This window comes from Hibiscus syriacus, unplaced genomic scaffold (genome assembly GCF_006381635.1).
Source record: "Hibiscus syriacus cultivar Baekdansim isolate YM2019G1 unplaced genomic scaffold, ASM638163v2 tig00116960_pilon, whole genome shotgun sequence".
NCBI lineage: Eukaryota > Viridiplantae > Streptophyta > Magnoliopsida > Malvales > Malvaceae > Hibiscus > Hibiscus syriacus.
Genome location: NW_024063486.1, coordinates 254,902 through 281,801, shown reverse-complemented (window position 1 = coordinate 281,801; position 26,900 = coordinate 254,902). Strand labels below are relative to the sequence as shown.

General features: G+C 33.1%; 1 long non-coding RNA gene and 3 other non-coding genes across 4 annotated transcripts; all 4 read left to right on the top strand.

Moving 5' to 3' along the window:
* The first annotated feature begins 7,534 nt into the window (after positions 1-7,534).
* LOC120189900 lies at positions 7,535-7,610 on the top strand. Its single transcript, XR_005522573.1, has one exon. It is a non-coding gene; the product is annotated as a small nucleolar RNA R12 (small nucleolar RNA).
* A 43-nt stretch (positions 7,611-7,653) lies between these two features.
* On the top strand, positions 7,654-7,724 carry LOC120189899. The gene has a single exon (XR_005522572.1). It is a non-coding gene; the product is annotated as a small nucleolar RNA SNORD24 (small nucleolar RNA).
* A 95-nt stretch (positions 7,725-7,819) lies between these two features.
* LOC120189904 lies at positions 7,820-7,895 on the top strand. The gene has a single exon (XR_005522577.1). It is a non-coding gene; the product is annotated as a small nucleolar RNA R12 (small nucleolar RNA).
* A 3,492-nt stretch (positions 7,896-11,387) lies between these two features.
* On the top strand, positions 11,388-12,351 carry LOC120189883. The gene is made up of 2 exons (XR_005522568.1): positions 11,388-11,824; positions 12,072-12,351. It is a non-coding gene; the product is annotated as an uncharacterized LOC120189883 (long non-coding RNA).
* Positions 12,352-26,900: the final 14,549 nt, after the last annotated feature.

Sequence of the window (26,900 nt, the reverse complement as noted above, 5' to 3'; positions counted from 1 at the left end):
TTACCAATCAAAGAAACAAGGTTAAAAGAAACAAACCTGGGTAATGTTAACTAAAACTCTCTGAGAATCAACCTTTCAAGAAAAAAACAGTAGAGAAATGCCAAACAAAGGGTCCACAAATGTAGTATTCACTGGTTCGAAGCTTTAAAAATCCTGAATTGACAAACACAAATGCAAATCAAACATAAGTACAAGACTAACATTAACAAATTGAAAATAAAAAAAAGTTCTAAAAGCATACACATTCAAACAAGAAAAAAATAAAGTCCAAATTCTCAAATGTTACTTCAAGGATTTTATGGTAACAAGCAAATAAGAGCTATGGATTTAGGTGAAGATCAAGTAACAGTATAAGATACAGGGCATATTCATTGAATGCTGACAATGGCCCAATATTTCATTAAAAGAACAAAAGAACTTAATTTTATCTCCTTGCATTGGATGACAAAAGTCGAATAGATTGATTCAGAGTAATGCTTTTGTTCCTTCAATTGGACTCATCCCCCACACTCGTAAAAGCATGTGGAACGTTGTTAAGACGTATCGTTTAAACAAAAAATAGCGTGGCCAACCACCGTTGCATGTGGGAAGTTCAATTGAAGAACACTTTCATAGTTAACACACAATATGTAATATTAACAAAGATCATGCAAGGATTAAAACCAAGAAAAAATTACAGGAACCACATAAAATGGTACGTTTTAAAGGTTTTGATTTAACTTAATATCCCATAAACTATACATAGTAATATATGCGAAAGCAAAGCGAATAAACTTTTTCCTCCAAAAAATGCAAGCATATTAGGAAATAGATAACTTATAGGAAATCGACTCATTGCAAGTAAATTTTGATCAACACGATTCCACCCAAAAACTTCATGCATGTGGTAATATAATCTGAAAATTTGGGTAAATTTACAGCCCACTACAACAGAAATCTTATGTAAATCAGTTTCTAATATGGATAATCTAACAAATGAAGCAAGTTTATAATAGCCTAGAGTTTATAACAAGAAATGTAAAACATACATAGGTGCCCAAGGAATTGCTGCTGCAAAAGTGTTTGTCTCCAAAAATGTATTCGATAGAATTAAGGATTTAACACGTCTAGGACGATGTTGAGCAACAAGTTTTGTTATGAAGCCTCCGAGGGATGTACCATACAGATGTATCTTTCAAAGACATGACACTCAATCCGTTAAGCAAGTAACAGTTCAATTCAAGATAAACTACGACTACCATAACCACAAAACTAGAGCCAGAAAATTAGACTAAGATCTCTCTATTTTAGACCCATTTAGTCTACTTAATATTACAGAAATACAATAAATGTTGTTTCGGTTTAAGCAAACAACCTATTCTTTGTTCCAGAAACGTAAAATAGGAATAATAAATATGAAATATATACTTAAAGGGAAAATAAGGGAAGAAATGAAGAACATGCGACAAAAAAATTAAGTTCTCACATAATGAACATCGATGGCATCCAAAAACTTTTCAAAACTCTGAATCCACTCTTGATGGTTCCAAACACAGGGAATATCAACGGAAATCAAAACCCCTGAACATTTGTGAAATTTAATTTATTAGGTTTAATGAGAAGTGAACATTCTTCACAACAGCGTAATAGTAAATACCATTTGGCAATAAGCCACAAAAGAAAAATGAAATAAAATGAGGAAGTTTGAGGTTGCCTCTGTGTAAAGGAAATTAGGAAGCCTACTTGTTAAACTGATAAAATTCATATATAACTCACTATAGTGGCATTGTGAATACCGAACGTTGATGGCGTAACCTAGAAGCAAATGACGACTTCGAGCAACAAGTGAAGACATACTCTATCATCAGATGAAACGATGTGAGGAAGAGATATTCGCTGAAATTTTAGGTTAGGGTTCAAGATGTTTGTTAATTTGGGGTTTTATTAGAAATTTACAGCGTTTGTAATCCAAACGCCGCTATCGTTATACTCTATTGCGGCATTTTTTTAATAAACAGAACTAATATCCATATATTGCGGCGTTTGTGTAAAGAAACACCGCATCTATTCAAATATATTGCGGTGTTTGTTATAAACGCCACTAATGTCTAAATTTTTTGCGGCGTTTGCGTTTAAAAATGCCACTAAAGTACAAATATATTGCGGCGTTTATTGAAAAACACCACTATATATTAAACCTATTGCGGCATTTATATTAAAAAAAGCCATTAAAGTACTATTCAGTAGCGGCATTTTTAGCTATAAACGCCGCAAAAGGTTAGATATATAGCGACGTTTTTTGATACAAACGCCGCTAAATACCTTTATTTATATAATATTAACATATTTCAAATATTTCATTTCTTCTCTACATAAACTAAATTTACTACCATGTACTTTTTATGTAATTAACAACAACCATACATTTTAATTAAGACAAAAGTTATGCATAAAACTACTTAACAACAAAATATATTATAATTTAGAAACATTAAAGTTATGCATAAACAGTCTTAACCATATTGTTCACTACAATTTAGTCTTCATTGCTCCTTTGTGGGGAAAGGACGTAGGAAAGTTGTTTTCCTTGTTTGACAACGCATCATTAAGTTTTTCCTCTGTATAAACTCTTTATGGAGAAACTTTTCATCCATTTCACCAAATAAATCTCCTACCTCCGGTTCACCAAGAAGACTCCTTGCGCGCTTCAGTGCTTCACTTGAAACAGATAATGACCTTCCACCTACAGTATGAAACTTGATTGGAGGTGGCTTGGGAACTGAATCAAACATTAAAATAAAGTTAAATAGATTATATAAACGTTTACGTGGAGTAACAGTAGAGGCAACATCATCTTCATTGAGGATTGATATTGCTTTTGAAATTGAAGATTCTTTCAACGTCATAGAGTTACCAAATTCGGTTCTAAACATCGGGTACTTATCTATTCCTCTATTATCGTTCTCAATAAGCTTCGAAGATCCTACATACATACGATCTATGAAATTTGAGTCAGCGTACAAAAATAAAATACAGCGACAGAAAGATTCATAGATTATTACCTTCAAGTAGGAGATCGACCATGGAAGGGTATAGAGCAATAGGAGTTCCTTTCGAGTCATCATCGAGTTTCGACGGCGATATCGGTCCGATAGCCTCCCAACGATAATTTGATCCATCGTCAAAGCAAATACGCCACGTAGACATTCCGACGATAATTTCTCTTACTCAAGGCAACACCTGCTCATTTTTTTCTCATATACGTTAGCTTTATGGGATTTCCCCATTTTTCAGAATACCAACAAAAACAAAAATGAAAAAGATCATTAGTGATAAGAGGGATCAAACCGTGCAATTGTGTTATAGTTAGTCGGTGAGAGGGTCGATTTGGTCACCAGGACAGACAAAAGACGACGTCACTTAGAATCGTGTGAGGGTCGTTGTTGTACCAGAGAAGAAACTGTGAGGGAAGAAGAGTTGAAATTGTTTTAGGCTTCGGGTAGGAGAAAAGAGAGGACAAGATATTTAACATTTTACGGCATTTTTTAAAAAAACGATGCTAAAGTATTATTTATTACGGTGTTTATTCGAAAAAGCCACATAAACAAACCTATTATGGTGTTTTAGATATAAACGCCACTAATTTACCATTCTATTACGACGTTTGTGGTATAAACTCCACTAAATTACCAATCTATTGCGGAGTTTGGGCTAAAACCCCGCTAAATGTGTACTCTATTACGGTGCTTGTGGTATAAATGCCGCTAAATTACCAATCTATTGCGACATTTAGGCTAAAACGCCGCTAAATGTCTACTCTATTACGACATTTTTACTATAAACGCAGCTATTGATTAAACCTTCTGTGGCATTTGTACACAAAACGCCGCTAAAGTCTCAATTTATGGCGTTTCGATTGTAAACGTTGCTATATGTTTAACTTTTATGGCGTTTACTCTCCAAACGCCGCGAAAAATACCGTTACATAACAGTTTTGTTCTAGTGTCTTTCTTCCTTGAATAAACTAGCAGAGGACGAGTAGTCTCCTAAATCCCTTGTTTTGATTTAGGGGTATTACGTTCTGTCTCGGGTTGTGTGGTTTCAAGTTGGGTTAACTCAGGTTGGTGAGTAGTAAGGGGTTGCTGGGTAAGTACTAGAAAATCAAGGAGGAAGAGGTCTTTGTCCTTATCTTCTATGAATGAGATATCCCCTAAAGATAAGGATGAGTAAAGTAATTTTCTCCTTCTACACAAGTAACATTAGTATATATAAAATGTTTTTTTTGTGGGAGGATTGTAATATTTGTACCCCTTTTGGGTGGAAGAATATCCAAGAAATATACATTTGACTACTTATGGGTCAAGTTTCCCCCTGTTTTGAGAATGTACGTGTAAACGTGTAAAAATATAACACAACCTAATATTTTGGGAGTAAGGTTATTTGAGGTATTGAAATTAGGAAAGAACTTGGTTAGAAATCGCATAGGACTTTAAGACTCAAGCACTTTTGTAGGCAGTCTATTTATCATACAAGTATCACTTAGGACAGCCTCCCCAAAATATTGTTTAGGAACATTTTTCTAGAACAAGAGAACCATTGTGATAGCTAAAATGTGGTCATTTCTTCTTTCAGCTACAACGTTTTGTTGGGGAGTACTAACACAAGACGACTCGTGTATAATGCCTTTTTCTTGAAACTATGGTGAGAGAAATTGGTTGAAATAGTCTTTGGCATTGTCAGACCGAAACCTCTTAATTTTAGCACTAAATTGAGTTTTGATCATGTCATAAAAAGTTTGAAAAGTATAGCTCACATCATATTTTTGTTTTGGAAATATTTAAAATAGAGGATGGTCTCAAACATCACTATGGATAAGAGTGAATGGAGCAGACGTTTTTTTTATTGCTCACTAGAAAAATGATATGTTTGTGTTTTGCAAGCTCGCAAATATCACAATGAAAGTTTTCAACATTTAACCCTTTGAACAATAAAGGAAACATAATTTTAAGAACTTTAAATGAAGGATGACCAAGGCGAAGATGATAAAGCCAAATTTGGTTTTTATTGATCTTAATAGATTTGGAGAGGAAAGATAATGGTGAGGAATTTAGAACACTAATTTGCCCATTGAATTCTCAAAATAGTATAACTCATTTATTTCCTTAGCATGTCCAATTATCCTCCTCGTACCTTGTTCCTAGAAAACACATCGAGTGGGATAAAAAACCAAACTACAATTAGAATCTTTGGTAATCTTTTGAATTGATATAAGATTGGTAAACATCTTTGGAACATGAAGGACATTTTTAAGGGTGAGAGTTTTGCTTACAACAATATCACCTTGACCAGCCACTGTAATCACTGAACCATCAGCTACGGTTATCTTTTTATTACTAGGATAGGGTGTATATGTAATATTGTGAGGATTGGGTCATGTGGTCTATAGCTCCTGAGTCAATGACCCAAGAGTCTTTGGTAGGTATATCCGAGAATTTATAGTTTTGAGAAGATGATATATTTGAAAAAACTAAACTGCAAGTACCTGTTGAAGAGGGTTTTTCTAGTGATCCCAGTAGACTCTTTAGTTTCTCAATTTCTTTTCTATTGAACTCAACAGGTAAATCTTGAGGACTACTTTCTCCAATCTATTGTCTTTTTGTGTATGCCTGCCTTTGTCTCTTCAGTTGTCTACTTTTGACTAAAAACTTTATATTTGTTATTTGTGGCTTCCCATGAACTTTCCAGTATTTTTCCTTAATGTGGTGAGGTTTATTGCAATATGTACACCATAAGGAGTCTTTGTTGAGTGACCTTGTAATTCGGTTTGCCTATTTTCTTCGCTGGTTGGTTGATCCATGCCATCAAATTTGTTTTGTTACAGTATTTGTCACCAAGGCTGAACCTTCCACCTGCTTATTTTTTATCATAACTCCTCTTCTTCCTTCCTTAGCACGAACAATTGCAATTGTCTCATTCAACTATGGCAGATCCTCCTTCCCAAGTATCTAAACCCTTATTACATCAAACTCAACATTTAGTCCCTCAAGAAAATCATAAATTCGATCTTTTTCAACAAACCTTTTAAGAAATATTGCATCTTTACTGCATCTCATTTAAATGAAATGGTAATGATCCATTTTTTGCCATAGACCTTACAGCAGGTTGGAATATTCTGTAATTGATCTGTTTCATTGCTTGATGGATGAAATATTAGTCTTGATTTCATATATTTGGGTTGCATCTTGAACTTTTAAGTAAGTATGCCTCACAACTTCCCATATTTCTTTGGTTGTGCTGAGAAACATGAATGTATCACTTATTTCTAGCATCATAGAGCTCCATAGACAAGATATCACCATACAGTCTTACTAATCCCAAGCATCAAATCTAGGGTCTTTTCTTTAGGTCCATTTCCGAGTAGGTGACTCAATTTTCCTCTCTCCTTCAAGAACGTGCGAACGAGTTGAAACTATTTCAGGTAATTCTTCCCATTTGATCTGTAAGCTGCTTGGATGTTTTACAACTCACTTGTTTGGTTTAAGAAACTTCCTTCATTCACTAGGACTTCTGAAGTAGCCCCAATGTTGTTGTTTTCAACAACTTCACCCATGTTTTTCTTGAACGACCTCTATAGGTTTGGAGATAGATCGTGAGTGATAAAAGGCTACCAGAAAAAGGGGGGAAACTCCCAGAATTGAGCTAAAAAGGGCTCTAGTACCATGTCAAAAAATACCTTTTTCAATAAATTACATCATAGGAATTTTACACTGATATAGACATAGTAAGCCTAAGGAAAAACTGGTAATATTTGATCTTCTCTCTTGTCTTTTAAAATTGGGTAAAGTATACAAATGGTTTCCCAACTATAGAATGTTGCTATGTTAAGTCCATAACTATTAAAAGTTATAAATTGGTCCTATAACTATAGACGTTTCTTTGTTGAGTCCTTCAACTATTAAAAATTATAAAATGGTCACCCGACTATTCATATGTTCCAAATTCATCCATTTCATTTAAAAATTTGACGGTAGTCTAAGTTAGACATTAACCTGCTGACTAAGATATGCTAAAATCTCATCTCAAACTATCAAACAACTATCATATCTCAATCAACATGTTAATCTCCACCTTAGACGACCGTCAATTTGTTACAAAAAAATGATGGTGGAACATGTGAATAGTTGGGTGACCATTTTGTAACTTTTAATAGTCGAGGGACTCAACAAAGCAATATCATATAGTCGAAGGACCATTTTATAACTTTTATTAGTCGGTGACTCAACAAAGTAACATCCTATAGTCGGGGACCATTTTTGTACTTTACCCTTTAAAATTTTAGTGAAATTTTAAAATGGAAACATTATTCTCTATTCCGGAATGGATCAGCGGATCTACCGTTAGGCCGAAGCAAAGGCTTGATGTATACGCAGTTTTCCTCTGTTAAGAACTAACTTTAGCTCTGATTACTCTTTCTCATTTGGAATTTATTGGTGACAAGTTAGATACATTCCTTTATTTTTTTTTAATATTTTTAGAAAAATGGAGGAAAATAGATTTGAGGATGATGAAAACGATCAGACGGATTCCCATTGATTATTCCATGAGAACAGTACCAGCTACTTCTGACTCTTGAACTTTTTCCTCCTTTTTAATGGAAATTTTAGGGTTTTGAAATGCCTGTGATGTGAGAAAATATTTGCTACTCTTAGCGTCTGATGATTATTTCCACCAAGATCTCTGAGTCACTTTTGATTGTTTCCACTTAAATCTTTTTCTGTAGAAATGGGAAGGTCGTTACCTTTGATTTTTCTAATTAATTTTTATTTAGATTTTGGAAAAAAAGAGGATGATGAAAACAATCAAACGGATTCCCATTGATTACTCTATGAGAACATTATCAGCTACTTCTGACTCTTGATTATATTTGTCATTAATTATCTTTATTTTTTAGAATATTGTTTTTAAATGGCTATTCTTTATTATGGACTATGATGAATGAGGTTTGGTTGAATTTTCTCCCATTCAACCCGATTAGAGTGCTATCTTTCTGGCTATAGTACACCTATTTTCCTTTAGTATCTAAACATGTTTAGTTTTGATTTTATTTTAATGTTTCATCATTAAAAAAATTAATGATAATGTTAAAGCATCACTCATGATAAACACGGGATTTGAATCTAATGGTTTTGGCCTGACTTTTGGGTTGGATTCTTTTTTTAAAAAATAAGAATAGGTTTGAGTTGAGTTTGAGTTTACGGAGAAAAATATTTATTAAAAAACATAATTTTATCTTATATATTTAAGAATAATTTTAATAATATGTCTTTATATATTAGTTTTTTTTAATTAAATCTCTATTTTATTGAATAAAAATAATATTTTCTATAAATATATTATTTCAGGTCGGGTAAAATTTGGGTTTTATTTCAAAAAGGTAGATTGAATTTAGGCAGGTGAAAGTTTAAAACTCTTCAAGTTTAATGTAAATCGTCATCTTTACTCTTCATAATATATATTTTATCCATTTGATGATTATTTCCACTAACATTTGAGATTATTCTGTATAAAAATAATTTAACTATCCAAAACCGTCTGTAAATAAGTGAGTGAAATACTTTATAATAAAATATTTTATTATTTTAATTTAAAGAAGTCCATGTTTCTTTGTAGTTCGACTAATGATAAATAATTATCTAATACGATTTGGTGCTTAAAATTTCAATTATTGATTCAATTAGAAAAAATGAAAATAAAATTTATTAATAGATTTATTTTTGGATAAAAATTTAATAAATAATTAATAAATTCTTTTCGGAGAAAATGATGAAATGTAATCAGAAATCAAAATTGGTTGTTATTTTTTAAAACTAATTAAAGTTAATATCAATATTACTAATTATTAATTATTGAATTATTAATTATATAATAGATACCTTTAATAATTAAAATTTTAAAAAAAATTAACTACCCATTTACGAAAGGAACAACTTCTTTAGAAATTTAATTTTTTAAAATAATTCTTAAATTGATTTTGTAAATCAAATTAACATAATTTTATAATAGATTTCAAACTTCAAACCCAACTTTTCAAAATTTAGTCTGATAACTACTACAAACTACTAATAACTATTAAGCCCAAAATGATTTTGGAAAAATCATTAAAAGACGAAAAAAATGTATGTGTTTTACCAAAAAATAATTTTTAAGAGTTTGCTAGTCAATTACGTGTGGGGATGGGTGAGCACCCCCATATCGCCCAAGTTTAGTACCTAAACGATTATATGATGTCTAAATGTTGGGAAATTACAAACTCGAATATATATATTTAAATTATGATCCTTTTGTTCATTCGAATTTATTTTGAATTGAGTGAGATTTATTAAAAAGAATTTGATTTTAAAAAATGCCTGGTTCACTCAAATTTATTTTTAGAAAGGATGTCCTTTTAATTTGAAAGAAAGTTAACAAAGATCGCCATCTTTATTAGTTAGGACACTATCTCGTTGATTATCCAAATTAAAACAATGTTGCCTTCAAATTTATTAAAACCAAAAAAATAAGATGACAAGGGTGATGAATGCAACAATTAAGACACATGAATGCATTTAATAAAGAAATAACATAGTAAATAATATTTATATGTACATATTTATTATTTATAAAAAGGTGGTTGTTTTTTTTCGTTTATTTTTAAGAACAAAATAAAATATAATTTTTTAAAAAAAAGAATGTTCTCGTATGAACAATACTCGAAAATACACTTCCCTTGTCAGGAGACTTTTTCATTGATTCCTCACACGAAAGAACATTGACTTGATTTTATTTAAAACAGTGTAACGTTATATTATCAAATAAGAATTCATTGATTAGAAGGTGACAACTTTTGTACGAACAGTCTTAAAAAACACACTTCCTCTTAACTAGGAGGCTTCTTCATAGATTCCTCTCACAATAGAGTTATCACCTAGTTTTTTAAAAAAGATCGGAACCTAAAGAAAGTACGTTTAATATTTAATAAATGAATAATACATATGAATATTTAATGTATAAATAATATTAAGAAAACGTGCAATTAAAATGTATGTATATATATGCAATTAGTATACGAATAAATAAATGGAGAAGGAAACTTATAACGTAAATGCTATATTAAATAACCAACAATTAAAATTAATGGGGGCCATGTGAATGTTAATCTAACCATGAAATATGAAGGATAATAAGTGGGAAGAGCTAAATAAAAGGAAATGTGTAAAAAAAAAAAAGGCAACATGCTCCATATGATAGGCAAAAATAAAGGAACATAAAAATGAATAGAAGATAAAAGGCAAAAAAGATGAACGAAGGAAACAAAAAAAATAAATGGCATAAAAAATATAACCGAAACAAATAACAATAATAATAATGCCAAACAGAGAATATATAAACAAGGGAGTAAAAGTGGAAAGAAAGAAAAATAAATAAATAAATAGTCGTGCATTTGTATCAAATTAAAGTAAAAATAAAATAAAAGAATCAGGTAAAATTAAAAGACATTATAGATAGTCAAGGGACCAAATTGAATTAAATACGAAACTTCACAACTCAAATCAATGCAAAAGGGAAAACAAAATAGACCATGAATGATAATAGTGACTAAAAAAATAAGTTGCAGAGTGAGATACAGAAAAGTAAGTGCTGGAAGTTTCAAGGACTAAAATAAAATGCTGCAAATTAAAAGGAACAGAAGTCAAAATACTGAAATTTAAAGTGCTGGAAATTTAAAGGACTAAACTAAAAGATTAGAAATTAAAGTGACCGAAAAATAAATACATAAAAATTAAAATGCTGGAATGATAAATAAAAGGAAATATTAAATTGCATAAATTTCAAAGTCAAGGGTCATATTTTTTTAACATTTTAACACGGACCATAAATAATGCGGATCATCCCTAGGGTGGGTCACTGCAAGGTCGTTGAATATTCGAATGTTAGGAAGTTAGCGGGTTAGTTTGAGCAATAAAATAAAATGTTAGTAAGTTAGTATGAACAAAAAAATATATATTAGAATATTAGTATGAACAATAAAAATAAAATGTTAGAATGTTAATATGAACAATAAAAATAAAATGTTAGAATGCAAGTATGAACAATAAAAAAATGTTAGAATGTTAGTAGGATAGTGATTAAATTAAAAGAAACAAAAATAAATGGGTTAAATAAGAATAAATAAGACATGGAATATAACAGATTAGTGACTTATTTACAAAAACTAAAACTAAGGTACCAGAATTAAAAACATTAAAAAACGCATAGATATGGTGACCCGAATGTAAAACACGGTAAAAGGAAAGGGGTATGCGTGATTTCACTATTTTCTTTAATATATATCCATTTTTTATTCATTTTAGGTATAACCCTAGCCACCATCTTTTTACTCATTTTCTTTTTTCTTTCAAGATCTCTCCCTCTCCCCTACATCTCAACCCGTCGGCGTCACTCTCTCAAGGCCAAAAATGGCCGGCCACCGGTGGTCACCCTACTCCGATGACCCTCAAAAACCTCCTTTTCTTCTACCCTAACCATGATCGTGCCCAAAGACCCCGAAAGGAACCCAAAACCTTTTTTATTTTCCTATGATCGAAACCAAACAAAAAAAAACCTCCACCACCACTCCACGGCAGCTCTCCCTCTTCGGCCACCACCACCGGCGGCTGACTGACACCAAACTCAACCTAAAAGACCTAAAACTTCCACCTTTTTATTTCCTAAAACAAATCTACCAAAAACCGAAACAAGACCCCTAAAGGTTCACATTTTTTTTCGACGATGGCTCCTATTCTAGCGAGGAAAACCCATCGCTAAGGTAAAAATTCTAACTTTATTTGGTTTTGGTTACTTCTTTCGAATAGTAAAAAAACCACGAAAAATAATAAAGAAAATACATTGGTTAGTTATTTGAATCTAAAACTTTTATATTTTTATTTGATCTTTTGAATGGTTTTTTCTTTATCCCAAATACACTGTTTTGATGGGTTTATATACCCAGTTTTGTTTACAATAAATAAGAAAAAAAAAGTAATCTATTTTCCTTGCTTTTTTTTGCATGGCAGAGAGAGGAAAGAGCTTTTCGGAGGAAACCACGCCTGATCGGAGCAGTCGAGTATGCATGCAAGAGAATCACGAGTGACCGGCACAAATCTCGTCGGGCGACGACGAGCATGGAAGCTCCACGTTTGGTGGCAGCGGCTGGTTGGGTTTAGGAGGAAACCCTAACTTGTTTGGGTCCTCCCACATGGGCCCGTATTGTTTTGGGCTCCCGGGTTTGATTTGAACTTGGGTTGTGTGACTTCATGATTTAAACCAAAACATGCAAGGTCGATTATCATTTAGAAATGTTCTGACCATGATAACGTGATAACAATGAAACGTAAAAATATTATAAAATGATACTAGAAAATGATAATAGTAATAAAAAAAGATTCAAATTGAGGCTCGGACTAAATGTAGTGTCGACAACTGTCCCTTTTTATCCATTATCATGTGACGGGAATAGGGCACAGACACACTACTTTTGTCCTACATCTTCGTTCGTTTTGATATTGAGGATTAAGTCGTTTGCTATTTAAAACAACATTCTTCCATCATCTTGAGGACTTTGGTCATATTTTGATGATTTGATCCCTTATATGAGGATAACATATATTTATTAATGACATGGTTTCTTCGTGTTGAGGATTACTAGTTGCGGTTCAATGATTTGACCCCTCTTAGGAGGACATCAAGTTAGTTGACGATGTCGTTTCTTCGTGTTCAAAAAATCTAATTGTGTTTGGGTTGTTTTGATCATGAAGACAATATTGTTTCTTCACGATGAGGAAATCTAATTGTCTACAGGCGATTGCCTTTTGAATGATGCTATTCTTTTGCGTTGAGGAGATCTGGTCAGTGGACAGCATTATTCTTTCGTGTTGAAGAACTCTTGTCGTTTTAGGAGATAATTTGTCTTTGGAAACGACAATACTCATTCGTGTTGAGGAGAGATAGTCATAGTTGCCAATGATTGACTTGAAATGGAATCTTATTCTTCGACATGGAATTGTGAAGCGAAGTCTTTGCTAACGTTGAATTCCTGTCAAATATTTGAATGAAAATAAATGAGTGGAAGGAAATTCATTTCAAGAGGAACTATCTCAGATGAGATAAAATTTTGTTTCAAGTAAACATTTCAAAATTTGCGTTTCAAGGGAAAATTGTCTCAATCGAGAAGAAATTTGTTTTTAAGAAAAACAATCTCAAATGTTATCATTTTTTTTCAAGTGAAACAATTTCCAATTTTTTTTTGTTTTGTGGGAAGATTGTCTCAAGCGAGACAGAATTAGTTTTTTTAGGAAAATTATCTCAAGCGATATCAATTTTGTTTCAAGTGAAACAATTTCAAAATTTTGGGAAAACTGTCTCAAGTGAGACGAAATTTTGTTTCGAGAGAAACAATCTCAAGGATTTGTGTTTCAAGAGAAATTGTCTCAAGCAAGAAAAAAATTGTTTTTAAAGGAAACAATCTCAAGTGAGATGAATTTTGTTTCAAGAAAAATTGTCTCAAACGAGACAACTTTGTTTCGGGAGAAACAATCTCTAAGGTGACGGACAATTTGCTCATGCATGTTGAGGAGATCTAGTTTCCTTTCGAAGATCTGATCATTCACTTCATGATGTCAATGTTCGGACCGTCGGCGCACCCTATGGCACAACGGAAACAAAACTCAACAGTCTCACCAGCGATCCAAGTACGAAAAAACCGAAATCGGGATGAAAGGATGTGAATACTTACAATGGGTTTCTTGAAAAACAACAAAGGCATCAATGACTAATGGTGATCACGAACGGTTTGAATCGTAAGCCTCCACGAAAACGTGTCTCGGCCTGTACTTAGTTCACTCTATTGAGAGTAAATTTTTTTTTTCCCAAAAACAGTTTTGAGAAAAACAAATGAAGAAGAAGTGGATGCTAGACCTTACCTCACTTTAAATTATATCAGTTACCTTAACCTCTTAGGGATTTTAAGTTATTTCGAATTAATAAAAAAATCTTATTTAATTAATTCAAATTAAATATCCATTAAAGACTTATAATCTGAATTATAATCTTTAACATTTATTTAAACTCTTATTTAATTATTCCGAATTAAATATCGATTAAAAGAGTTGTAATCAAAATTACATTCTTTTAATGTTTACTTATTATATTCGGGATAATTAAAATCATATGTATATCAAATATACATATATTAACTCTAGATATATTTTAGTAACATACAACAAATTGTATATCTTTGCTCATTTCAATCCTATGGTGTGTGACCCTGTAGGCTCTTGTAACGTTAGTAGTAATTATTAGAACAATTCTAATATTACATACAATGAGTGACATCTAGCAATATATCATTGTCACCTAAGTTACAAGAAATTATGATTCGACATATCATCTTTGTGATTCACTCTTTTATGTATTACGTTCTTTTGTCCTTTATATCTAGAATAGACACAAGTCTTGGAATAGTCACACTTGTATAGCTCATCTATTGTTTCTTGATATCTGGAGTAGACTATAATTAACGAATAATTTGTGATATCTCATAACAACTTATTCGAGCATGGCCATGCATTTTTAGTCTCACTCAATCAAGTGACCTGCGATATATTTCCTAGTATGTATGAAGGACAAATCATATCTTAATCATACGCACTCACTACATATATCGAAATATATTCAATAACAATCTTTATAGTGTAACCAGTTACGGAGCATGTTTAACTGTATCAAAACATACAACAATATATGTTGGGATAACATTGATCTAAAGTTTGAGGATCATACATATAGTCATCACCATGAGCAATGTTATGATAGTTACATAATAATCCAAGACATATGCTCATGGTGGGTCAATCCGATACATTGTTCTCTAACAATATAATCATGTATTAATTCTGACATCTCTATGTTTTTGAAAACTTGTTGTCATAAATCAATAACGTGTTGGTCTTAATCGTATTATTATTGTCCACGCCCATAATAATACTTGACTATGAATCTTTTAATAATAATAATGTTATTATACGAACTTTATATTTTAATTTATTTTAAACAAAAACATATAACTAAAAATAATAGTGGCAACGCCTTCATTCAATAAAATTGGTAAACAAATGTATTATTACAATCATCGTATGATTGGTCTTTGGGCATACTCTAACAGTCAAACCTGTGGATAACATTGTTCTTTCGTGTTGATGATGTCTAGTCATCACCAAACTTTTATTTCCTGAAGGATCAATATAAAAATGATGCATTTATGAATGATTATCATGAATGTTTTTATGAATGTCAAGATGGAGTTTATTTCAAGTATTTTATTTGATTTTTATTTTGATAAAAATGACCTTTTGAATTCGTCCTCATGATAGGAGAAAATGACCTTGAGAGAGGAAAATTAGATGATGTTTTCGTGAGAGGAGAAAAATGTCTTTTAAGAACGAAATAAGGATTTCAGGGAAAACAGTCTTAAAAAAGACTAGATTGATGTTTTTGGATGAACAATCTTGAGAAAGATGAAACTAATTTCTCAAAAGAGATTATAAAAGAATCCTTACTAGAAATGAAAAAACCTTTTTTTATTGCATGAGATGATGAATGCATGATGCAAATGTGCATATTCATGTGATGTGTATGTTTATGTTGATGCATGTTTTATTGATCTGTGATGGGAATGGTTGCATGAGCGTCTTCATTCTCTCTCTGATTCGGTTATCTTCACTTTTTTGTTTGCTCTAGCATGCACTCTTGCACTTCTTGATTTTTGTCGATTTCTTCTTGCCCCGACAAAATTTTACCCCTGGGCTTCTTTTTTCTGGACTTGTATAGAAATCCAATAGAGTTTCCCTCATGATACCATCATCATCCTTTCCAGATGGTTTGAAAAGAGAATCTATCATTTCAAGCTTTTGACATTGAGTACGCACAACTGCTCTGTAGCGGGAAATCAAAGACCATTGCCTGGAGCTGACCACCGCAACAATTGATGGAATATCGGATTGCCTCAAAGAACCATGAGACACATATATGCCAAAGATGATAGTTGGACCCTTAGAAATAAATGGAAATGAAGGTGTTTGCTTAATTGTTAACATTGAATTCAGTCCTCCAAGTTTTGCATTGATTTTTAGAAGCAAATTCGTAAGGTATTGATCATTGATCCTAGTTGGAGCCATACACTGTGTCACTATGCCAAACTCGACAAGAGTCATAAAGATTAGAATTTTTCTTATCAGGTAAAACACAAAGGAGGAATTGTGGAGCTTCAGGAAGTTCAATTGGGTTTCCCTGATCATTTCTTCAAATTATTTCAACAAGATAGTAGTGTTTGTTCTGTTTGAGTTCTTGACTCACCTTGAATAGAGGATCTATCTGAATTGAATCCCGAATGAGGCTATTAGTATCACATCATGTTGAAAAATTAACGACAACCCATCGTTCAATCTCAGTTGGCTCCACTAGTTTCTTGCTGTTAAGATTTCATTGCTCATTCCACGACAATAAAACTTTGTCACTTTTAACCTTGGCACCGGAAAAAAACAACCTTCTATTTGAGAGAAATTAGAATTTAGAAACCTCATATGATCAAATCATTGGTCCAGTACCATAATTATTGGTACGTGATACATTCAGCAACTTATTCGTCATTTCTTGTGGCTTCTGTTTAGATTTTTAACCAGGGAAACTCTTTGCATGATGTTCAGAGATTTTGTATAGCATTGCAAGGACACCGAAGAGAAAAGCTCAGTTGTAATGTAAGTGGGATGCTTTGGCTTGCTAACATTAATGCATGGGAAATCACCAGAATAATGCTATTGTTTGTTGTGATGATAGACAAGGAAAGCATATATATAGTAAGTTCCACTGTCTCTACTTCACCATTTTTATTCTTCATGCCTTTCTGCCTCATAAATGTCTGCTCAATTCAATGATATTGTCTTTCTAAAAGATATGGGCCTTCAAATATGTTCCAACATTTATCATTTATGAATGATATGGGCCTAAAAAAATGCCCCATTACTTATCATTTCTGGCTCCAGTACTGATTCTAAGCACGAGCTTTATGTCTGAAAGCCACGTGTCAACCACCAAGATCAACTCCGGAGAGATTGTCTTTTTTGAAATTGTTTTTCTTTTTCCTTTATTTTCAAAATTTTGAAAAAATATTGCCCCTTAATTCAAGCTCACAATTGAAGCAAATCGTAAACATGAGTTCATAGAATATCAAAAGAATCAATTGTTCTTTAAATTTTCATAGTTATATTCCTTTGACAAGAGTCAAGACTGATGGTTTAACTTCAGGTTGGCTTCCTATTTTCTAAGGTTTCAGTCATCGAGATATCATCATTTGTTTATATGCCCACGTGAACCTTGTGATAAGCCCCTCTTTATCAGTTTGGCATATTTGAGTGGATACAGTTAAAATAAAGCAACTAGCATATTCAATTGCTAGACTTTTTGGAATATTTTTGTTTCAGTTCTCTGAAATCTTTCATTTGTTCAATCTTCGTGGACTCCTCTAGCAAAGGTAGTGCAGAAATATCGACCAAAAATGAAATTCCTGAGTGCTCGTGTGAAATTGACTATAATAGGCGTTCCTCAACTCCTTTAGTCCATCTTCACCGAAACTCCTTATTTAGTAAATTCGATTTAATTTTCCATTTTTTGGCTAGTTGAATTCACCTTTATTGTACGTATATATTTTATAATTTGCATGTATTTGGCTAGTTGAAGGATTCATGTCGTCACAAAGTCTTTGACTTGACAATCACAGTGGAGCAAACACCAAATTGCCAAGTATCCGATCGATGTCATGGTTTGAATGTCATCTATTCATAAAGTCAGGGCTTTTGAGTTTCCTCTATAACCAATTGTTTTAGCGGAATAACTCAGCTTTATTCTAACATATATAATTATATTTTGGGTATACGAATTCAATTTCTTAAGCTTGTCAAGAAGAACCTGTTATAGTCCAGGTGCTGTTGAAAGTCAGAAAATCGCATTGTTAGAGTTTAATTTCCAAGCAACTGACCTAAACTAGATTCACCTACTCGACCATTTCATCTGTGAAGATCATGATCATCATTGAACATCATTAACAAAAATAGAAACCAATCAGCTTTGTAATCTCATGTGAAAGATGCTCCATTTTTTCCATATCCTTACATACCTGAATGTCAAGCCCTTAACTGTCTCTTCATGCGGGTAAGGGCTAGCTCAGTCCCTACAAGAGAAGGGTATGTATTCGAGTGTATCTTCTAGGGTAAGATCAAGGGTCCTTGTTTTATCAGTTTTTAATCTTGTCACTTTGTTAAAGATTTATAACTCTAATTATTTAAAGAACCTTTAATTCAATTGATATTCAATAATTTCAAGATTGCAAATTTGATTCAATGTTCACAATCCTTAAAGTAGTATAAGTTCATTTAAATATTCTTACAAGAAAGCTGAGAAAGGACCAAAACAAATTCAAACAAAACGCTCTCAGCATAAGGCACAACTATGGTGGATAACGATCTCCACTTGTTCATCTAGAATGCCCCATTATTCTTATAATGTTGGGTGTCTAATTGGATTAGGGTATTTACCCTCATTTTCTCCCCATCTCTCGATCATTTATGTTATGATGATAAAAATACAAATACAAAAGGTGTCAATTATTAAAAGTGACACCATAGAACAATTTTCATGAGACAACAAGGTTTCATAAAACCAGAGTACTTCAAAAGAAAGTTTTAATCTTTAAGTTGCATTCTCCCAATGATTTGATGTTTCGCTCTAAGTTGATGTTGCATTAATCAAGATGTTCAGCTATCTATCGCCTTTGATGACGTTCTTTATCTTCTCTTGAATTCCTTGCTATGATTTTTGAATCAGAGTCTTCTTTCATGGTCTTCGTGTCTTCGTCAAAAATTTTCTTATGCTAGTATTTGATTCAGGATAACATCTCGATCTTGGTGTCTTGAAGGAAGTTCTATTAGCTTTAATTTTTTTCACTTATTGGTTGGCGTTATTCTTAAATTTTCACAAAATAATAATGATCCTTACTTTGAATATTCGATGGAAAAACTCTTGTTTCAATATGAAAACCTTCCAATTTGGTCAATCACTTATGAATTAACACCTTCGATTATTATATGAAAATGCAAATGTGAGAAACAAAGAAAAGAAAAATCAAGAAGAAAAGAGAAAAAAAATACATAGATTAGTTAGTACATGTAAGATAGATAATAACAATTCAAGAACATGAATAGTATTAAGCCGCATGATTTTCTAGTTCTCATGCCTTGATTCAGAACATAAATGTGAATAAAAGGCTAACGTTGATTTCTCCTTTGTGTATACTTTATTGGGGTACGTACGACGGAATTTCGGCAGAGTTTTGCATTGAGTAGATCTATGGTTAATTACATGCATGTTTTTGACTCTAAAGGATAAGGTACTCGAAATTATCCTTATTGTCACCCCCTTAAGCTAGTCAAACCCTCGATCCTTACCCACAAGCTTATGGACCAAGTTAAATTTCGAGAAGAAAGATTTCCCTATGCGTGACACGAGGAATAAATTCCCAAAAAGACATAAGAACTTTAGACCCTGAAAGTTACTAGCTAGGTCTATACAGAGAATAAATCCTCACAAAGACGTCACTTTTTCTCTCACTTAAAAGAAGACAGCTCATATATAGAGCTCATGTCATGAATGTGGACGTGTTGTGTGTGAGGAGAAAAACTCAAACTTTTAACCATATAAGCAAAGAAAAGAACTAGATAAAACAAACGGTCTTAGGAAAATTATAATACCTGAAAATCACTAAGTTCAAATGTTAGTACAACTATTTATAAGAATTAAAAGAAATAAAGATTTAAAGGGGAATAACAAGAATACAGATTAAAAATAAATAAAAAATAAAAAATAAAAGGAAATTAAAAAGATTAAAGATTAAAAGGAAATTAAAGAATAAAAAATTAAATAAAATTGAATATCCTAATATTCTAATGCAGGGAGAAAGTGTAATTGTTTTTAAGGACTTACTCTCTAAGAAACCAAATATTCAGGATTCGTCATCAGCGGAGTCGCCAAGCTATCATGACCACTTTTTTTAGGGGTATATGGAATGAATTTAGAAATCAAGATTAAAAGTCAAAATCTTAGAAAACATTTGAAATTTTTGGAGTTGTCATCGACCTTTGGGATTAGGTAGGTTAGAAACTCAAGAAACACGCTTTAAAATAAAAAAATTTATAAAGACGTGATTTGGTATATGTTTTAGAGATTATGTATTCGAGAGTCGACTAAGCTTAGAGAAAGATTAACAGTCTCACAATGCCCAAAATTAGTACATTCAATTACAAATTTGTCTCTATATTGAAAATTAAAAGTTAAGATATTTATTTAATTAATGATCCTTTTATTCCCCAAATAAAAATATTTTAACCTAATTCAGGTTTTAGAGACACACACAATATTTGTCTATTTCCAATTAAATAAGAAACTTACCCTTAATTAAAATTAAGGCAATTATTTCTTATGTTTTAATTGAAATATTATCATCCTTAAAAATTATAAATTTACCAATTATTAAACCCTAAAAAGAAAATTAAAATGATAAACTAGTCACATTATTATTAAAAAGAATTAGGATGTTCCTTGATTTAAAGAACCAATGTCAAGCATTTGACGTTAATCAAACAACATGTCTTTAACAATTTAAACGTACGAACAAACCTCTACTATTTTGTTTTTAATTAATATGAACCCATTTAATTTTTGGTGACCACTTTTAGAATATTTATTTATTTAAAAATATTGAAAAATAAATGTCTAGTTACTTTAAGATCATCATTTTCTATATGTGAAAATAAACATTCTATTTAATCAAATTATGAATTTATTTAATTGGTATCAAATTAGAATTTTTAAAGAAACTAATCCTAAAAGGTTATTTCAATACTTAATTAATTCTAATTAAAGAACCTAAAAATAAGGCTCTAATTAAGAATTTGTGACTAAGACTAAAGACTAAAGAACTTAAAATCTAAGGCTTTAACTAAAAATTCTAAGGTTTAATTTTAATATTAGTGACTAAATTAAGAGATTTAAAAATCTAAAGGTTTTAGTCTTGGTTTAAACTTTTGACTATATTGAAAGATTTAAGAATTGGCATTCAATACTAATAATTCAACATATTCAATAAAAATAATAAATGCAATTGAAATGCAATCAATGACTAAATTGAACTTAATAAAAATTTGGGGAGCAATGTACAAGCATTTGGTGACTAAGTTGCATTCAATTACAATATAAGGAATTAGAATTGCAATAAAACCTTGACCAAAATGTAATGAATTGAAAAAAAGGGTTCAAAAGCCAATCTCCATGTAAAAACATGGGTACACACGGGCCAACCTAATGGGCCAAACGGCCCGGCTGGCCATTACTCATATTCCACCCACTTTCTACCTTTCCTCGTTTCATCATTTTTTTCACTTTCATTCATTTTTTTAATTTTAACTCTCTAGCCTAAAAATATTCTCCCTTCTCTCAACCAATTCAAGAACACAAACACCTAAACCCAAGAAAAAGATGAACATCTTGAATCAAACTCCCTTTTTTCTCAAGTTCCTCTCATGTTCTTCGAAAAATCATCTTTTAATCCTTCAAAAACACAAAAAACACTTCAAAACTTGTTATTTTTTAATGAGCACCCTAAACCCAAGAACATTTCCAAGAACCTAATGTTCTTCCATCTATCCTAAACTAAACCTTAGTTCAAGAGAACCAACCCCTTTCTTCCTCACTTAGTTACCCGAGACCACCCAACGATCAAACTTCGGCCACCGCCAGCCAAATTCCGAGCACCAACCACCATGACTTCCGCTGAAAAATCCGGCAGACCCGTTTGAACCGAAAAGATCACCCAAAAAAAACAAAGTAAAAACAACCTTCACATTTAAACAAAGCTTGAATCTCCGGCGACCGACTACTCCACAAACGGTGAGCTTTCTTCCTTTTCTCCTTGCTTTCTCCGAATCTTTTTGGGGTTTGGCGATTATCTTTATGATTGGTGGTTATTACTTGGTTTATTGATGACTATTGACATTTATAGTAGTTAGATTTGTTAAACTTCATATCTTCCCGCCAATAAACGGTTACAACTAATTTTAGTTAAGATTTTCCACTATAAGCTTCATTTTTTTGTTGATATTGGCTTCTTTATTTATTTTGTATGTTTGCAATAAAAAAAGTGGCGGCAACCGATGATTTTCTATTCAAAACGACGGCGACGTTGGCCGGGAAGACGAACGGCCAGTGCGTGTGGCTCACGCGTCGGTGGAAGGGTAGGGGCTTCCTTTGAATGATGCAATCTTAGCAATTGGATCAAATCTACATCGTTGAGATTTTTTTGTGCTTCTTCACTTGGATGGGTGATGTGGCTCAATGTGAGACTCTCATTCTAGCTTCTCATCCAAGGGCTCTAAAGGATTTGTGATTTCTTCTCAATGCCCGTCTATGGTCTATAATTGCTCGGCTCTCTTTCCAAGGATAAACAAGGTGTCATCATAAAGTGCACCTAAAAAGTTGCACCACAATAATCTGTGGCTAACATGAACCAAATTAGGTTTTTTTTTTTTTTGTATTTATTAGTATATATTTGTAAAAATGTGTGGGTTACTATTTGGATCTTGAAGAAACAATGTAATGGACTCAGTATCTGATAAAATGGACTCTTTTTTGGGTTTTTATCATTTATAAAAGAAAATAAAATGGGCTTATATCTAATATGGACTATTTAATATGGGCTATTATTTATAGTATGCAATCTATATAATATGCTAACTATAGAACATGAAAAATATGATATGCAATTATTTAATAGAAAATATATATGCAATTATTTAATGGAAACTATATAATATACTACTATTTAATATGAACTATATAATATGCAATTATGTACTATATAATGAAAATATATACTATATACTATATATTGTATGATATATGTCCATTTAATATGCAAAATATATACTATATACATTATATACTATATATACAAAAACATTTATTTTTTACTAAAACCCACTATATTATTATATACTATATTATATAATATGAAAAATGCCATGTCACCACCCAGATAAAATGGGTGATGACAGGAAGTAAGAAGCAAACCTGGGGTGTTGGTAAACTACAATACCTCCTGAGTCGTAGGGCAGACACGAATAACATGCATAACTATCTTCACGTCCATCTTGAAATTGGGATAGAGACAGTCTCCCAACCCAGCAACACTCAGTCGAGCACCAACCGGGAGCGCCCCATGTTCTAGGCGCCACGCAAAAATCCTTACCTTTGGCAAGATTTTCAATTTAGCAAGTATCTTCCAAAGTCGGTACACGACATCCGTGGCATGTGTAGGTCATTGAAGCCACCAGTAACCTGAACGAACAAAGTAGGCCACAGAGTCGTGGTTGCCCCATACAATACTATCAATGAAGCAAAGCGCGATTGAAGTTTGCAGCACCACTGCAGCATCCTGGTTGAAAAAGAACTCCAAGACTTTATCAATATCCCAACGCTGGCAGGGCCGGCTCTGGGTATTTTTTCACCCGAGACGAAATAAAAGAAATGGATCTCTATTTATATTCTTTATTTTTGGCCCGTGGAGAAATAAAAAAAAAATCCCTAATTACGTAAAATCTTGTAGTTTTAAATTAATAGAATCTATGAAAATATTATGGGTTCAGGGCGGGCGCCCCTCCTTCCCCCGCCCTTGGTTGGTCCCTGACCATAAAATCCCCACAATGTAAATCGCTGGCCATGGAAGGACTATAACTACCATTAAACTAAACTCACTGTATACCGGCCCGCTTGTCTCGAAATAGTCGCTAGGAGTTATTACACCCCACTCTCTAAAAGAAAGCAGTGGAGAAAGCCTGAATGGTTTTGTGAAAACCTTTCCATGCATAGGAGCCTTTATTCCCAATCTTGGCATTGAGAATATCACCATCGGGATATTAATATTTGGCGCGAAAAACCTGGGAAAGCAACGATTTGGTTCTTTGATAAGCCTCCAAATTTGTTTACCAAGCATGGCAAGATTGAAAGAGTGTAGATCCCTCAACCCTAAACCACCCACTTGCTTCGATTTACAAATCGTATCACAAGCGACTAATGGCCATCCAAACTCTAAAATTTTACCAGTCCACCAAAACCTACGCATAACACCGGTAATCTCATTCAACAAATATTCTGGTAGTAAATAACAATACATGGTATACTTCGAGAGTGTTTGAGCGACTGATTTAACTGCCATAAGATAGTAATCATTTTGTCCAACCCGTCACTCTGTCACATATATAACCAAAAGTCCTCGTTTTATTTTTCCCAATGTATAGAGGTAAGCCGAGGTAGTGACCAAGGGAATTCACTTCATGTATTCCAAAAATATATGTCAAATAAGTTATGTGCTCCGGAATTGTTTTCAGGCTAAAATAAATGATTGATTTAGCGAGATTGATTCTTAAGCTTGAAGACGCAGCATACAAAAACCATACTATCATCTGCAAATAAAAGATGGGAGACTCGAGGCACATTCTACGAAACTCGCATACCTTTAATGGCCCCTGTGGTCTATACACAATGGAGCAAAGATGACAGCCCTTGTGTGACAAAAAGAAAGAAAAAATGAGATAAAGGATCGCCTTGGCGATGACCCCTACTAAGTGTGAATTCCTTATACAACGAACTATTAATCCGTGAAACAATAGAAATAGTAGTGACACAAGCCATGATTAAATCAACAAAAGTAGCCGCAAATCCTAACTTGAGCATGCTACTTTTCAAGAAAACCCACTCCACTCTATCAAAAGTTTTCTCAATATCAAGCTTAAGAGTCGCTCCCTTATTAATTTTATTCTTAGAGGAGTTCATATAATTCAGTAATTTGTGGGCACCTAGGATATTGTCAAAAATTTGCGGACTAGGTAAGAAAGCCGTTTGATTATCTCTAATACCAGTAGCCATCAATGGTTTGAGATGGTTAGCTAAAACCTTCGAAACTGTTTTATACACTATCGAACATAGGCTAATAAGCCTAATTTCATGTATTTTGGATCCTCGACTTCCGGAATAAGAACAAGGATAGTTTTGTTGACCAAAGTCATATCCAGTTTCCCCTGAAGTAGATCTAAACACATATTAACGATATCATCACTATCACCGACCAGTGCTGCCGAAAAAAGGTAACAGGTAAACCATCAATCCCAGGAGCCTTGTGAGGGCTGGTGTCCTTAAACGCAACAAGGATTTCCACTGGTGTAAAGGGTTTAGTGAGATCCTCATTCATTGTTGGCGTTATCATAGTGTCCATAACATCGAGGAGACGAAAATCTGGGGCGACATTAGACGATGCAAATAACTCCTCAAAGTATCACACCACAATATTGTGCATCTCCCCACTGTTTTTTTTCCCATTGTTCAGCAACATCAAACAACCCTTTAATTCGATTCTTCTTCTGTTGTTGAGTCGAGAGAGCATGGAATAAAGTAGTTTCCGATCCCCAAAGGCCAACCAATTAGTCCTAGAACGTTGGGCCCAGTACCGTTTGTCTTTGTCAAGGAGGGTCTGCAGCTCTTGTTTAACAGTGATCAAGTGGTCCAAATTTCAAACACGTCTACGTCCAGACAAACTAGCATCTATTGTCTTCTGAAGTCATGTAATACAGTGCAACATCGCTGAGAAGCGGTCGTATTGCCAATCCTTCAAAGAAGTACCAACCACCTCTAATTTAGCGAGCTCAGTGCCCGGGGTGAACTTCCAAGCCGTTTGAACTCTTGAAATGCATTCTGCTTCATTCACCCAGCATGTGTCAAAACGGAAGAAATCATTCCTTCTAACACGTCGCATATTCAGTGTAAACACGGAAATGAGGGTGATCATTGAACCATTGTAGCGAAGCCACATACAGATCAAACCTTACAGCTATAAAAGTAGTTGGGTTTGTGCTATAGAACCAAGTGAACCACCCTTTGGATGGTTTGCAGTCCGAAAGGTCATTATCTAATACAACCCAAAATTCATCTAAAATGATCTTGGATTTCTGTACTCATAACAAGAAAGAAATTATCCAAACACGTCGCATATTCAGTGTAAACACGGAAATGAGCGTGATCATTGAACCATTGTAGCGAAGCCACATACCGATCAAACCTTACAGCTATAAAAGTAGTTGGGTTTGTGCTATAGAACCAAGTGAACCACCCTTCGGATGGTTTGCAGTCCGAAAGGTCATTTCGATCTAATACAACCCAAAATTCATCTAAAAGAATATTGGGTTTCTGTCTGCCTCCAACGTCCAGGTCTATTAAGATTTCATTAAAGTCACCCCCTATTAACCAAGGTAGTCGGGAGGCCCGCTTAAGAGTATCGATTGTGTGCCAAACTTCATGTTTAAATTTGGCATTATGGTTGCCATAAAGTCCGGTAAAATGAAAGTGTTCAAGATCCGTTTTAACAATAACATCAATATGGTACGAAGAGTAAGACAAGCTCAATGTCAATATTATTATGCCAAAGCAACATAAGACCAGTACAATTATTACCACGATCAACTGTAAAACAACCTTGCGTACCTAATTTGTTCCTAATAACTTCACTTTTATTGCGCCTTAACCTAAAAAATGACTGTCCCTTTTTCCCATGAGTAAGGGGAGGTAAGATAGTAGGCTACCCCCAACACTAGGTTGAGAGCAGTTTCCGTAAGAGACCTCCGAATTATGAAATGTCCTCCGTGAGACTCGATTCCACGACCTCAAGATTAAGAACCTTGACATAGTTTCACTTA